General features: G+C 38.2%; 1 protein-coding gene across 1 annotated transcript in view; it reads right to left on the bottom strand.

The window, feature by feature from the left end:
* FHIT (fragile histidine triad diadenosine triphosphatase) overlaps positions 1-15,932 on the bottom strand; it is a 1,715,999-nt gene that overhangs the window by 547,556 nt on the left and 1,152,511 nt on the right. The window lies entirely within an intron of this gene.

The raw sequence follows: 15,932 nt of genomic DNA, 5'->3' as shown, positions 1-15,932 counted from the left end.
GGGTTTCTTAAGTTTCTAGTCTATATCATATATTATATATGTTAAGTTCTGCAAATAAAAGCATAAAGAATGAACCAACTCCTTCTCTCAATGAACTTACATTCTAATGGTATTTCCATGTCTAATTTCTTACTCCTGTGTCAGAATTTGCCTTAGTTCTTTTCCCCCTGGAGAGGGCAGATTTTAGGTCCACATTGTATATAAATTATGTAGAAGCTTCATGACTTGGGCTTGCATATTATTATAATGATTTCCTACAATGGCATGCAGGGCATATGATCAGATGCAGCAATAAATCATTAGAAATTAAATTCCAGAACAGTACATGTAGGATAGATGCATTTATAATACATGTGGCCCCAAATTTAGCTGAGATGACTAAGCACCAAGCCCTGAGAATGTTTTAAGATAGCAAATACCTACAAAATCCTACAATTCTCTATTTGGTGCATCATTCAGAGTATTAATTATCACTTGATATTGGAGTGGAAAAAAATCACAATGCATCACAAATAAATACTTAGCATTTCTCCATGGGAAGTCCCTCCAACTCCTCTTGCCAATATGGCCCAATTCTAAATGCAAGCCTACTCAGCAACTCCATGATGATATTCATTCTTGGTCAACTTTGATCACTGCAAGAAGTAGAATGCTTTCCAATATTTATATCTAATTTATGCTGCCATCTTTTATTTCCAATGGAGGCTGTAAATTGTTGGCAAGAACTGCAAGGAACCAATTGCCTATTAGACACTGCAAACTAGATGTCCTATAGGCATATTAAATTTAACATGAACTAGAAAACACTCGCTATCTTTCCCCCAAAATACACTCCTCTTCCTAATTTCCCCATTTCTTCCCAGGGAACCATCATTTTTTTCATTGCACATTTGCAACTTCTACATTTGCCTCAACCCCTCACTCTGCCTCACCCTATGTTTCTAATCAATTGTAAAATCTTGTAACTTTTACCTCTACAATATCCCTCCTTTCCATCCCTTTGTCTCTGTCTCCTTGACTACCACTCTAGATCAGACCTTCATTGCTTCTTGCCTGGACTACTGCAATGGCCTCCTTTTGATCTCTGCTTCTCGAGTCTCTACCTGCTCTAATCTATTCTTCACCATTGGCAAAGTGATTTTCTTAAATCACAAATGATCATATCACTTTCATGAGTAATCAGTTCTAATGGCTACCTATTACCTTGAATCCTCTGTTTTATTTTTATAGCCCTTTAGAACCTGGCACCAACTTCCTTTTCTAACCCCCTGATTTGCCCTTGCTCCTCCAAAACTCTGTGCATCAGTTGGACACATCTTCTTACTGGTTCTCACATGTGATCGTCCATCTTTGTCTTTGAACTCTATGTTTCTGATGCCTGGAATGTATGGATAAATGTCCCTTCCACTTTACAACATATATGCCAAGTGCTTACCAGGCTCTGGCCAAGGATCTTCAGTGAAAAAGAAACCAGGAGCTTCTTAAAGAGCCCATGTCACTTTTGGAAAGTTCAAATTACCAGGAAGCATTCCCTAACATCAGTTCTTTGAAGCCCCTGTTCTTGGATATGACCTCTAGTGCCAAACAGAACAAATATAATTTTTCTCCATGTAACAGCTTTTCAAATACAGCTATCAAGTCCTCCCTGAATCCTCTCCTCTATAGCTTAATGTTCCTAGTTTTTAAAATCATAGGTTTAGAACCAGAAGGCCATCCAGTCCATTTTGCAGATAGGGAAACTGAGGCCCAGAAAGGTTAAATGACTTGCTCAAAGTTGCACAGAAACAAGTGACAGACGTAGGATTTGAACCCAGGTGTTTTCAGTTCAAAGCCAGTGTTCTTTTACACTGTACCATGTTAATCCTCCCATTCCTTCATGAACTTTCATATAACAAACTTAATCTAGACAAATTTCAATTTCAAATTCACTTAATTCCTGTTGAGGCACAAATTGAAAGAGATGGTCCCTGAGCTCCTTCCTTCCAGAAATTGTCTGAGCTGATATCTAACTGAAACAATATTACCCTATTTCATATATTGGGTAAAGTAACATTTCCCTTAGGACAATGATTCCAAAATCCCTTGGGCCTCAGACTCCCTTGAGTTAGAAGTACTTATGTCAAGGGGTTCATTTTTATAAAGAACTCAGTATAATAAATAAGTAAACTTGCCTTCAGCAGACTGAATAAATAATACATCTTGCATACATATGTATTCCTATTTTTCAAACATACATAGATAATGTGATTAGTGAAATATGGATTCATTTAAAAGCATTACTGAATGTGTAGAAGCTTCTTGTCACTGTGGATCTTCTCAATCAATAAATAAGAATAAATAATACAACTACAATCACATGGGGGGGGTTCTCAGATGGGAAAAGGTTGGGAACATTTACCTGTGAATGGACAGGTAAATGTCTACTAATTTCTGGATATATACAGAAACTCAAAGCTCCCATTTTTCCCCTCTGAGAAATACGATCAGAGCTGGTGTTTTCCAATAATAAATCAGCCAACATTTAATCATTAGGGGCCTACTATGTGTCAGGTGTTGGGGATACAAGAACAATGAATGGAACTGTAACGATTAGAATGATGCCACCTGCTGGAGACTTACTGTAGAAAAGCTCCGCCATAAGGTGAAGGTCTCTGAGGGCAAGACCATGGGTCTTTTCTTTGGTGTCAGGAAGTGACGTTTGCTTGTGGGAGGAAGGAACAATCCAATTCCCAAAGAGATTGCACTCTAACACAAATTATGTAGCACAAACAACTTTGGTCTACCAAGGATTCATCATTAGTCACTGAGTCACAGACACATACATTTGAAGAAGAAGAATTCATGTGTAATTTACTAACACAAATGCAAACATCCTAAGTCTTCTATTTCTCTGACACAGATCTTTTTTAAAGTTTCTTTTCAATGTATAAAAGAAAAACATAGAACAAGTAACTACTTTTAACTAGATTGGATTTTGCACTGGAAGAAGCTGTTTGGGATTGGTAAAATGCTTCTCACAAAATAAGAGTATTTATTAATAAGCTGGGAGGAAAAAAATACCAAATAATTAACAAGCAAACAAAACATAAGTTGTTTTTTAAAATCATCTCTAAAACTTGAAAGCAGAGATGTAAATCCAAATGGGCATTTGGGAACACTATCCCATCCCTCCCTCCCCCACTCCACTGCAAGCCACACATACTGTGCCCTAGAATTATTTCTGGGCTCCCATTAGTATGAAATTCCTGCATACAGTCCTACTAGAAACTGAAATAGAGGCTGGTACTTGAAGCTTTATAGAAACAATTCTGCCTGTCAGTCTTGTACAAGATTCCAGGAAAATGTTAGAATAAGGAAATCCTTAAATCACAGTACAAGCATTAGGTATGAGTTAAGTGAAAGACCACAGTGGCCCTGGGAGAAAGAAACCAATATATCCTGCCTTCAAACCATGAAGTATTAGAGAAGCAGGATGGGTACCATGCAGGGGACTGGTATCCATCAGATGCTGCTGCTGTGACTTCCATCATGTACCATGGTGGGCAATAAGAGACCCCAGAATCAGGAGACTGACATCTAAAGCTGGAGCCTAGGAATCTCTTCCTCTCATTCTTTTCTGCAGGTTTTTTTTATAGGAGGTTTGCTGCAAGGAAAGAATGAAAAGGAGGCAGCTGAGATGGATTTTGAAAGAAAGAAGCCCAAGGAGTTTAGCTAGGGTGCCTTTTCACTGTATTCTTGTTTCACTCAATCAGACCCATGAGCAGACTGTGTCGGCCGCTACTCTACACACCATCCCGAGGCCATTACTGCATTGGGAAAAGTCCTCTCAGCATAAGGCCTAAGTACTGAGACAAGAACCATCAAAACAACAAGAAAGGGAGGGAGGGAAGGAGCATTGATTAACTGCACTATCACTTGGCCTCCTGGTTGGGAAGGGATGGGAGTTTCTCCTTATCAGTGATTACTGATGGAGAATCTCTCTGTAGGTGTGCTGGACCAGTAATAAACAAGAGTCTGAGGCCATAAACACCCAGGAGCTACCTGACTCAGGAACTACTTTAATCTCTCCCCAGTGCTGGGCACAAGGTATTAACATCTTCCTGATTGTGCCAAGGTTGCTAGTGAACATTAAGGAAGGAAATAATTACCAAAGTGAAATGTTTATCTCCCATTCAGGAGCCAAGTATGAGGGATGCTAAATGTCAGCTGGAATATCAGTGTGCTATTATATTATTATAGATGTTAATCAGCCTTAGGAGCCCCCACACCCTACATAACATATGGATGGATGCATGACATATGTGACAAATAGACACAGAGAAAAACAGAATAATAGCATCTGGCTTATATCACTCAGCAATGATGCAATTGTTTAAGGAAAAACAAAAACAGAAAGTGGGGTAGTAACAGTCCCCCCCCACCCCATATTACCTTGTAGTAAATGTTCTATTCAACAGTATTATTTCATTTTTATATGAGTGCATTGAAACTTCCCATTTAAGTAGATTTTTCACCAAATCAATGTCTGGGTATTTTATATCTTCATAGAACTATGAGCAAATCATGTTACTGTTCATAGGAGCATAGATTTAGATCTGGAAGGGGCCTGAGAGATCTTCTAATTCTCATTTGCTAGATGAGGAAATTGGGGTCCAAAGGGGATACAGTATTTCCCCATGATCATACAGAGAGCAAGTGGGAGAAGCTAAATTCAAACCCAGAGCCAAGGATCATAAGATCAGAGAGCCAGAGTTAGAAGGGACTTTAGAGGTCATACAGTCTAACTCCTTAATATTAAAGATGAGGAAACTGAACCCCAGAAGGATAAAGGGTATAAAGAGGAAGTCGAAACTTGAACTTGGGTTATTACTCTTGGCAGGGGGAGGCAAGGGATACAGAAACTAGGCTGTTTATGTAACCAGGTATGCCTTACCATCTAAAGTCTTCAGTGTGTATACAATATCCTGGCTAAAACTCAAGTAACAGCTAATGTCCCAATTAGGAACAAATAGCAGCCAATTCACTTACCCACGTTCTTTCTGACACTTCTGTTATTAAGGATAATCATTTGTAAGTTTTAAGACCTTCTGAATTAATTAGAGTCTGCAAAGCCTCCCCCATGCTGGGAAATCTGAGATGTGTACAATTCAAACACATCTCCTTTACTGGTGGGCACAGAGGCAGAACATCTCACTTAAAAACCCATTTAGTCTTCATAATAGAAATGTAAACTTGACCCAAGTCATGAATCTGCTCCCAGTCCTTTCCCTCTGGGGTCTGGAGCTGATGTTCTTGGCTTTTTAGTTATACCTGGGGCAGACCTGGCTTAGTAGAAAGAATGCTAGTTTGGGAGGCAGTTGAAATTCATCTGCCTTTGAATTCTGACTCAGATACTTCTTAGTGTATAGCCTTGGGCAAATCACTAAACTGGACAGAGGATCTGGGCTTGAATTCTGGCTCCTGCTACTGACTATCTGTGTGACTGTGGATAAATCACTTCACTACTCTGGGTCTCATCTTCTTAATCTATAAAATGAATGGGTTATGGGGGATGTCTAAGTCCCTTACAGTTCTAAATCCAAAATCCTATGAAATTCCTTGAGTTCTAACCTTCTCCACCTAGATTTTTCTTTTAAGAGTTCAAAAGAGGCACATCTCCCTCCTTTCCTTCCTTCCTTCCTTCCTTCCTTCCTTCCTTCCTTCCTTCCTTCCTTCCTTCCTTCCTTCCTTCCTTCCTTCCTTCCTTCCTTCCTTCCTTCCTTCTTTCCATCCTTCCTTCCTTCATTTCCCTTTATCCTTCTCTTCCTCCCTCCATCCTTCCCTTCTTGCTGTCTTTCTTGCCTTATATATTCAGTGCCTAGGAGAGTGCTTGGCATACATAATAGATACTAGAGAAATGCGTGTGACATTGAACTAAATGCCTTGTCCCAGGGAATCTAAAGACAGAACTACAAGTAAGTCTGAGGTAAAAGCCAGGAACATACTAGATTCAGGGGATGCACAACCAATCTATTGTTATTTTAGAATCATGTATTTCCTTTTTTTCTTTCTTTCTTTTTTTTTTGTTTGTCTGACGTATTTCCTTTCAAATTCACCAAGCTCTGCATCCTACAAGAGACTCCTCCCTATGTCCCTAGCTGTTTTCCCCTTCCCAGCAAACATTGCCTTGTTTTCTTTTGCATAAAGCTTTACAGAAGCATGTTGACCCACCTTTAAAAAATGCCAAACAAACACACACACACACAAGCACAGTGCACTTAAATTTTTTTGGTGTTGGTGACTAACTGATTTTCATCCTCTTGCCTCCTTAACTCCTTCCTGGACAAAGCCACTATCCATTAATCCCAGAATCATAGTTTGAGGGCTGGAAGGCACAGGGAAGAGAGAAAGGAAGAAAAGAGAGACTACAATCAGGAAAACAGGAGTGTGGGTGAATGGATCAGTCTGATGTGAGATCAGCCATAGGCAGGGAGGCTCTGGTCTTGGAAAGCAAATGGCATCTCCAATCCACTCCAGTGTTCACCCAACTCTCTTGACAAGATGAGGGAAATAAAAGACCACTACCACCAACCTTTCCCTTTCTTCCAACTTCTTTACAATTTCTCTGGTTCATTTTCCAGAATCTTATTAACAGGTTTAAAAAGAAAGACAGCTGTTAGGATTCCCTGAGTTCAAGCAGGTCTAGTTCCCAAGGGGAAAGAATTCCGAATACAGATTGCTCTAGAACCACTGGACACAGGAACCCAATTTGAGGTATTCTTCTTCAAAGTGCCAACCCAGTGTGGAGATGTAAATGTCAGATTGAACATTAAAAATCATTCTCCCTACCTCCAACCAATTCTGTTTACTGGCTTCTGACTCAACTATCAAACTTGTGTGCGTGTGTGTGTGTGTGTGTGTGTGTGTGTGTGTGTGTGTGTGTGTGTGAGAGAGAATTTTGGTTAGAAAGTACCTACCTGGGCTATGATAGTCTGGGGATTCAGAGAAACTCAAAAAATTAATCCCTGTGCACTCTACAGAGTATAGTTCTTTTTAAAATTTTTTTATTTGTGATATAATTATATTTTAAACATATATCAAACATAAATATAATATATGCATACATATATGACATATATAATATAAATTTTCTACATTACTACATTTAGATATACCTAGATATATTCTAATACATATAACTTAGTATTTTGAATCTTTAAATAAATGTTTTATAATATAGTTCTTAATATTATTTCAGGGACTCATTTGGTGGTCTGGGGAAACCTATGGACCCCTTATAAAAGTAAAGTTTTAAATACATAAAATAAAATACGCAGTACTACATAAGAAACTAATTGTATTGCAAAATAATGACCAAAATATTAAAAACTTCATGGAATCCAGATTAAGAACCCCTGGCTATAGGGGAAATGGTATTAGATGTTTAATGTCAAAATCCACCTTCATTTAATAACTTTGTGACCCTGAGCAAATCACTAGCTTCCTTAGGACCCAATTTACTCATTTATAAAAATTAGAAGGTTTGAACAAGATGGCTTCAGAGGTTTTCTCCAGACCTAAATCTATGCTCCTTGACCTGGTTACAAAGTGCAACTCAGCAACTTGCTACATAGGTGACATTGGGCAAGTCATGTCCGTCTGAGACTCAATTTCCCTGGCTATAAAATGAGGCAGTGCTACTCGATGACCTACCATGTATCCTTCTAGACCTAAATCTGTGGTTGTGATTGAAAAAGGGGATATACAGGAGATTATTTTTTCCAAGAAGGATGTAGTAAGGTGAAAACAGCTAGGGGCTAGTTTTTAATTTGTGTCAAGAAATGAAGTGGGCAGAGTCATGAGCAGACTGATGAAAGCAATGGGAGAGACAAGTCCCTGGACATATACATTGTTTGAGATGGATCAGAAATGAGTATCTGCCGTACATTCTTTTTTGTCTCAGGGAGATGCCAATGGGGAAATATATTCTAGTAATCCATGGAGGAACAGCCAAGCTCTAGGGAAGTGCTTAATGATTTCACAAGAGAGTCCACAATGGAAATGCAGAATTTTTTTTTAAAATTGCTTCATGTTTTCACTGTTTTCAAGCCTGAGAGAAATAGCTGCCTGGTTGACAGTAGACATCCCATGAAGGTTCATGGCTACCATTTCATAGTTTGATTCAATTTAATAAATATTTTCTAGAACCCTACTAAGTACAAGGCATTGAACAAGATACTTGGCAGAAGGCATTGGGGATACAAATACAAAGTGCCAAAGACTGAGAACTAGAACCCTAGAGTTGCTACTTACTGAATGTGTTATCCTGGGAAAACCACTTAACAAGATTAAGTGAGTTTCTGGGTCTCAGTTTCCTTATCTGCTAAATGCCTGGATTAGACAAAATGAACTGCAAGATCCCCTCTGTGTGGAAATCTATGATCCTTATTATGAATGAATTACTGAATACTTAATTATCAAGCACCTGTGTTATGCTAATCATAGAAGATTAAAAAAAAAACAGAAACAGTGCCTGCCCTCAAAGCACTTACATTTTAAAAGGGAGATACAAAATATTTGGGGGAGTGGGCTTCAAGGAATGGTGTCGGAATTAGATGTTTTCTAAGGTCTTTGCTAACTCCAACCTTCTCTGAATCTTTTTTTTGCTTGCCCTCCCCATCTTCCCCCCCTCCCAATGCCATACACACAGGAAGCATTATAATAAATACTGACCAACTCCACCACAGTCTGGTTATTCTGGGACATTCTTGGTTAAAAACTAAAACTAAAACTAAAACAACAACAACAACAACAACAACAACAATAACAACAACAAACTGTGCTGTATATTGAAATGCATGTAGAGTCACTATCCAGATACCAATCACCTCCCAGAAGAAGTTCAAGCAACATAGCAAAACACGTTGTTGGGAAAGTCTCCTTTACAATGGATCCAAGAAGCCATGGTGTGCTCAGTATGGTGATGCAATACTTTTTGTAAACTAAAAAGAAATATTTCTATGATTCTATTTGAATGATCTCTATGAATTCTCCTACAGGGTCATGGACTTGGTGTGGAGAAAATATATTTCATTCATTTATTCATCATTTATGAAACACCTATTACACAGGCTACAAAGGGATAATAATAGCCAGGACTTAATAATAGCTATATTTACATACAAATTATTATTACCTCTCTAAGACTGAATTTAAGAGAAGATGCCAACCTACATTGAAAAAGAGAGTTTCTTCACGAAGGAGTTCCTGCTACCAGTGAAGAACAGGTTCTGTCCCTATCCCTATCTTACAGAATCCACAGCAAAGGAAGTGATAGCTCTACTGTGTCCTGCCTTGCTCAGACCACATCTGCCACACTGCAAACAGTATTCAGTTCTAAGCATCCCATTTTAGGAGAGTTGGTGAGCTAGCCAGCTAGCTAGCTAGTTAGACAGACAGACAGACAGACAGACAGACAGATATAGACAGATGGATAATAGATAGACAAAGAGATTATAGGTAGGTAGACAAAGACAGATAAACACAGATAGATACACCGATAGAGACTGATTAATTATGATATGATATGATATGAGAGGTGGTGATCCTTAGGTATTCCTCAATAATTATACTCACACACAAGCCAGTTAGAATTAAAGTAGTCTTTATTTGGTGCTAGGGAAGGTGACCTAGTGGGAAATCAAAGACTTCACCCCTCAGGGAGGAGGGCTTAGAAACATTCTTTCCCCTCCTAGAACAGAGGGAAGGCAAAAGGTATTGTAAAGGACAGATGAGGTATTCACTTTAAAACTGTAAAGTTCTCTTTTGAGGTGGGATGGGGAAATCTTGAATGACAAACAAAGACAAGCTGAGGTACTTCCAAGGAGGGTAAGCAGTAAACTATACTAAAGAAAGTTCAGTCTATGAAACTGGGAGGGTTTATCTCAGGAAAGAAAAGACTTGAAGGTGTAAGACAACAGGGGAGATCAGGGACCATAAGAGCAATCTCCAGGTAGGTGATGAGCTGCCCAAAGAAGAAGCATTTGACTTGTTTTTCTTGGCACCAAAGAGTAAAAGTAGGAACAATGCACTAAGAGCAGAAAAGCAGTATTGAAAGAAAACTTTCACAATAATGAGAGCTTTCCAAATGTGGAGTGAGCTGACTTTAGAGGCAGTGGTGCCTTCTTCATTGAAGGTCATTAAGTAAAGGTCTGTTGGGGGATCTTGTTATAGGGAAAATTCTTGGTCAAGTAAGGGTTGGGTAGATAACTTCTGCTGTCCTTATCAATTCTGAGTTGATGATGATTTTGTTTCCACAACGTTAACAGAGCCATTTAAATATATATATATATATATATGTTATATATATTTTTTGCAATGCACCATTTTTGCTAAAAAAACAAAATAACTAATATACTCTCAAATAAAAATAACATCAATAAGTTGGAAGGAAATTTCCATTATATAAATGTAGCAAATAAGGGCAAACAGGCTAAGATATTTTATGGTCTATCGCGTAATCTTCTGTAAAATATCCCAGGGCTTCCTGAATCAAAATGCTCATTTACATATTATTTTGCATAATATTTCTGTGAAACTGCACTAACTGCAAGTCTGATTTTTAAAATGAAAAAAAAATTGAAAAGGGAAAAGATCACAATAGACGACAATTGTGCATAATTACCCAAATCCCTCTCTGGCAGCCCTTTCACCCCTATCTCTCTCACCTTTACCCAAGCCCCACAGAAGAGGGAGTGCTTGGCAGTTCTACAGCAAAGAAATGAATCAACAACATTTCTTAAGTGTTTATTATGTGCCCAGCACTGTGTTAAACACTGGAGACACAAAAAGAGGCAAAAGACAGTCCTTGCCCTCAAGGAACTTGCAGTCTAATGGGGGAGACAACATGCAAACAAATATACTAAGAAGGCTATGTGCAAAATAACAAAGAAATAATTAATGGAGAGAAGGCACTAAGATTAAGACGGTATGGGAAAGGCTTCCTGTAGAAGGTGGGATTTTAGTTGGGTCTTAAAGGGAGGCCAGTTGGTAGGGAAGAAGAGGAAGAGCATTCCAGACATGGGGACAGCCAGAGAAAAAGCCCAGAGCCAAGAGATGAAGTGTCTCATAAAAGTGCCTTAAGCGGGGGCAGCTAGGTGGTGCAGTGGATAAAGCACCGGCCCTGGATTCAGGAGGACTTGAATTCAAATCAGGCCTCAGATATTTGACACTTACTAGCTGTGTGACCCTGGGAAAGTCACTTAACCCTCATTGCCCCCCCCCAAAGTTTTTTTTTAAAAGTGCCTTAGGTAAAAGCTTTATTTTCTGTCATATAAGGAAAGTAAGGGCTAGCCCCCAAATTGTGGTTAAGAGTTCATCTGTCTACTAGCTGTGTGACCCTGGGCAAGTTACTTAACCCTCAATGCCCTGCAAAATTTTTTTTTAAAATTTAAAAATTAAAAAAAAAAGAGTTCATTTGTTGCCACAGATGGATTGCCTCATTTGTCCTATTTCTTCCCTTTCTTCCTCTCCCCCTCCTTCCTCCCACCTTGGCTCTACCAAAGCTTGGGGACCCAGTCTGCAAGGGAATTATTAGTTAAGGTTCTAAAACAGGAAGCTCTTAGTCTAAGGACTAGGAACTTTATATATATATATATATATATATATATATATATATATATATATATATATACACACACACACACACACATACATACATATATATATACATATATATATACATATATATGCATGGAAACAAAATTTGTATTTGTGTATCTACATACACACACATATGTATATATAGAGAGAGGGAGACTATGTTAATTGATATAATTGGTTTCCTTTGCAATTTTATATAATATACATTATATTTATACATATTTATTAACTTTCAATATAACTGGTTTCTTTTGCAAATCTATATAGACAGTTCTCATACAAATTCACATTATACAAATTCAACTTTACCTATAGAATTCTGAAAGATAATATTGCTTGTTATCATCATATATACAAGGGGGAAAAAGGGAGGCACTGTCTAAACACCTTTCCATAACTCCAAAAAACAATGATGCAGCATCAACCATCAGTGACAAAGGCTAGGTCTGGTGGCTGCGGAAGGGCCAACATACTATATATACACCCATGTTAACTTTATTGCATAGGACTGTGCATACTTCATCATTAACTCTACCTTTTATTGCATAATTCTGTTTATGATCATGGTATTTACTTTGCATCTTAGTACATTTTATGACTTGAATGAAGGTGTTATTCTGGGTTTGCCTTTGTTATATAGGCTCAGTGAAGTTGGTGGATAGGGGAGATTCACATTACATAAAATCACTTGATGTGGAGGTCTGCAGTCCTCTCATGTAAAGTTAGAACTGTCTTATTTAAAAACATTCTAATAAAGGGTACATAGACTTCACCATACTGCCAAAGGGCATAATGCACAGGAAGAAAAGGCTCTTCAAAATTTCAAGAGGGGCAGCTAGGTGGCACCGTGGATAGAACACTGGCCCTGGATTCAGGAGGACCTGAGTTCAAATCTAGCCTCAGACACTTGACACTTACTAGCTGTGTGACAATGGGCAAGTCACTTAGCTCCCATTGCCCTGCAAAAAAAAAAAAAAAAATTTCAAAATCTTCTCCATCAGGGCAGGGTTGGATTCCCTCATATTTCAGAGATGTAAACCCCCATGGCCTCCTTCCACCCAGACTTAACTCTATGGTTCTGCCAAGAGAACAAGAGCCAAAGTGTACACAAAACCATTTTACTCTAAAAATCAGGTTTAAAAATTAATTCCAATTTAAAATTAAATCAATATATATGATAAGTCAGAGACTGTAATAGGAGCAAAGATAAGTTCTTTATATGTCATCCCAGAATCATTTCTCTTTAAGATGACAAGTAGTCTATTGCCAATAAATTCAAATTTTGTTTCCAATTACTACAAACTTATAATATTACAAGCTGTTATTAGATTCCCGTTAATAATCTGCAATGCCTCATTAATGCAAATATTCTCTTAGTGGTACTAAACGTTCATTAGTGAAATGGGTCCAATGACATGACTGTTTCATATGATAATAGGGGAAGATTAAAAAGAACAATTTATCATACCAAGCTGCTAGTCTTTGTGACAGTTTACTTAAGCACTGTATAAGGCATGTATTTCTTTTCTGAAAGCCGATGTGCTATGTAGATGATTCACCTTCAGAATGATAAAACTAAAGTGGCAAAAGTAATACATTTCAATGATTCAGTATCTGCAAAGCCCCCAGATATAAAACCACCCCAGGCCCCCTTCAACAAGGTGGAAAGTAAGAGTCTGACATTCAGCCCTCTGGGAAAGACTTTGTGATAAATGAGTAAATCATTAAAAACCCAATTCAGGCTTCAATTTCTACTCTAACTACAAACTCCCTGTTTTTTGGATTCCTTCCCGTGGAATAGTGAAAGGTGCGATCATTTATGCCTTTTCATTTCCACTGGAGTTCCATGGTTGGGACATGGCAATTGCTCAATTAATTAGTGAAAAATCATTTACGAAGTGCCCTGTCCTAGGCCTCCATAAAGAAATACAAAAGGGAAGAGAGTTCTTGCCCTGGACAAGCTTATAGTCTAATAAAAGGAGACAATTGACCCAGGAGAATGGAGTTCAGGAATATTTTTGTAAACTTGCAGGGATAGTAAGTGAGAGAAGTACTGGAGAAGAATAACATACCTTTTTCAGAATAAAGAGAGTTGATTGGAATATGATGATAGAACTGGTAAGGTTGGAGGAGGAAGAAATGTAAAATGTAAAATTCTGCCTATAGATTCAAAAACCCCATCTAGTGATACAATCGTTTTGCAAAGGATATTTTGAGATGACAAGTACACAATGGATACTGTGACAAAAAAACAATAGTTGTTGGAGAAAATGATTGTGGGTTCTAGCCAATCACTTTAAGACTATCACATGATTTTAGGGTGGGGGTTCTAACCTGTGATTTTAATCCCTGTTGAGTACTCCTTACTGTTTGCCTCAGTTTCTTCATTTGTAAAATGAGTGGGAGAAGAAAATGGCAAACCATTACATTATCTGTGCCAAGAAAACCCCAAATGGGGTCATGAAGAGTTAGACATAACTGAACAACAATTTTTATAAATCAGCTAAGTGGTGCAGTGACTAGCGTGTTGAGCATGGAGTCAGCAAGACTCCTAGTCCTGAGTTCAAGTCTGGTCTCAGTCACTTGCTAATTGTGTGACTCTGGGCAAGTTACAATCCTGTTTGCCTCAGTTTCCTCATCTACAAAATGAGCTGAAAAAGGAAATGACAAATCAGTCCAGTATCTCTGCCAAGAAAACCCCATATGGGGTCACAAATGTTGGACATGACTGAAAATTGACTGAAAAACAACAAGGGTACTCCAAGTAAGGAATTCCCCCTGCCAATGCAGATCAGTGCCTGTTCAGCAACTTAGTCTTAAAGTTGCCTGGGAGGTGAGGGGGATTAAGAGTTTAAAATATGTGTTGACTGCTTCCTTGGTGGTAGCACAGAATCCCGGGTTTTCTGAGCTTGATGGGACCACAGTGGCCATGTGGTCTACATTTGTCTAGTTATAAATCCTTGTTTTCACCTAGGTGAATGCCTTCCTCTTCACTCTCAGCTCCTTCTCTCCCTTTCTTCTTCCCTCCCTCCATCCCCCCAGCTCTTCTATTCATCCCTCCCCCCCTCCTATTACTTAATGCCAAGAATTATAAAGTATGCAGAAGCTACATTTTCCCCCTATGAAGTAAACAGCAGCTTTAAAAATCTTAAGAGAATTCATTTTAATTGTTGCCTAGTAACAACTACAAGATTGGAACAGTTCTCGAATCTAAAATAGAAAACAATGTGATATGAAATAGATATATCATATATGTATTAAAAACTGAAAAATTGCTTTAAAAGGCAGGTGCATGATTTTTTTTTTCCAGGAAGGCTTATTATAACATTCTTACATTAGAGATTTTCTTGGAGGTGGGGTGGTGAGAAAGGAATTCTATCACATTAGTCTCTTTTAGCATCACATGAGGTGTTGATAAAGCATGGAATGTGAATTTGTCACCTTGACAGCAGAGGTACAATGGAATCAAATTGTGTGTGCTTCTGAAGACATACACTGAAAGTCACTTGTATACATGTATGAGTTGAACAAATAAGCAAGCATTTATTAAGCACCTACTATGTGTCAGGCACAGACAAACACAAGGGATATAAAAACAAAGAATGAAGCAATTTCTGCTCTCAGAAACTTTACATTCTAGATGAAGATAGACAGAGCAAAGAAACAAAGAAAGAGCATTTATTGTTTCCTGTGTGTCAGGCACTGTGCTATAGTCACAAGCAAAGAAGCTAATCCCTGCCTTCAAAAAGCTAACATACTTATGAGAGTTCACAACATACAAAGGGGAGCTGAAGAGAAGGGGGTTGTAAGACATGACATGATAGAGAAAAGTACTGTGGAAGACTTGATCGAGGTAGGATATGGCCATTGTTGACCTAATGAACTTCATGAAGGGTTTCACGGACAGAGTACAATTTTCTAGTGAGGAAGGACTATACCCAAGTGGAGACAAAATACTGCAGGGAATAAATTTTTAAAAATAAATATCAGGGAATAGGGTCATAGAAGATCTTCATTGGAAGAGACCTTGAAGATTATTAATTCTAATCTTTTCATTTTACAGATGAGGAAACTGAGGCTCATAAAGGTTATCCTACTTGGTCACAGAACCAATAAGTATGTAAAGCAGGATTTAGACACTATTTTCTTGATTACAAGTCTAACTCTCTAGCCCCTACTAAACACTGCCTCTCACTTTTTAATATAAGCATATTCAAATAAATTTGGGAATGGGGGAAGTACTAGCAGTTGAATGGAGGGAAGGTAGAAGAATGAAGGACTTCATATAAAAA

Source organism: Dromiciops gliroides, chromosome 1, assembly GCF_019393635.1.
Source record: "Dromiciops gliroides isolate mDroGli1 chromosome 1, mDroGli1.pri, whole genome shotgun sequence".
Lineage (NCBI taxonomy): Eukaryota > Metazoa > Chordata > Mammalia > Microbiotheria > Microbiotheriidae > Dromiciops > Dromiciops gliroides.
Note: the sequence above shows the minus strand (reverse complement) of the source record. Positions and strands in the feature narration are given on the sequence as shown.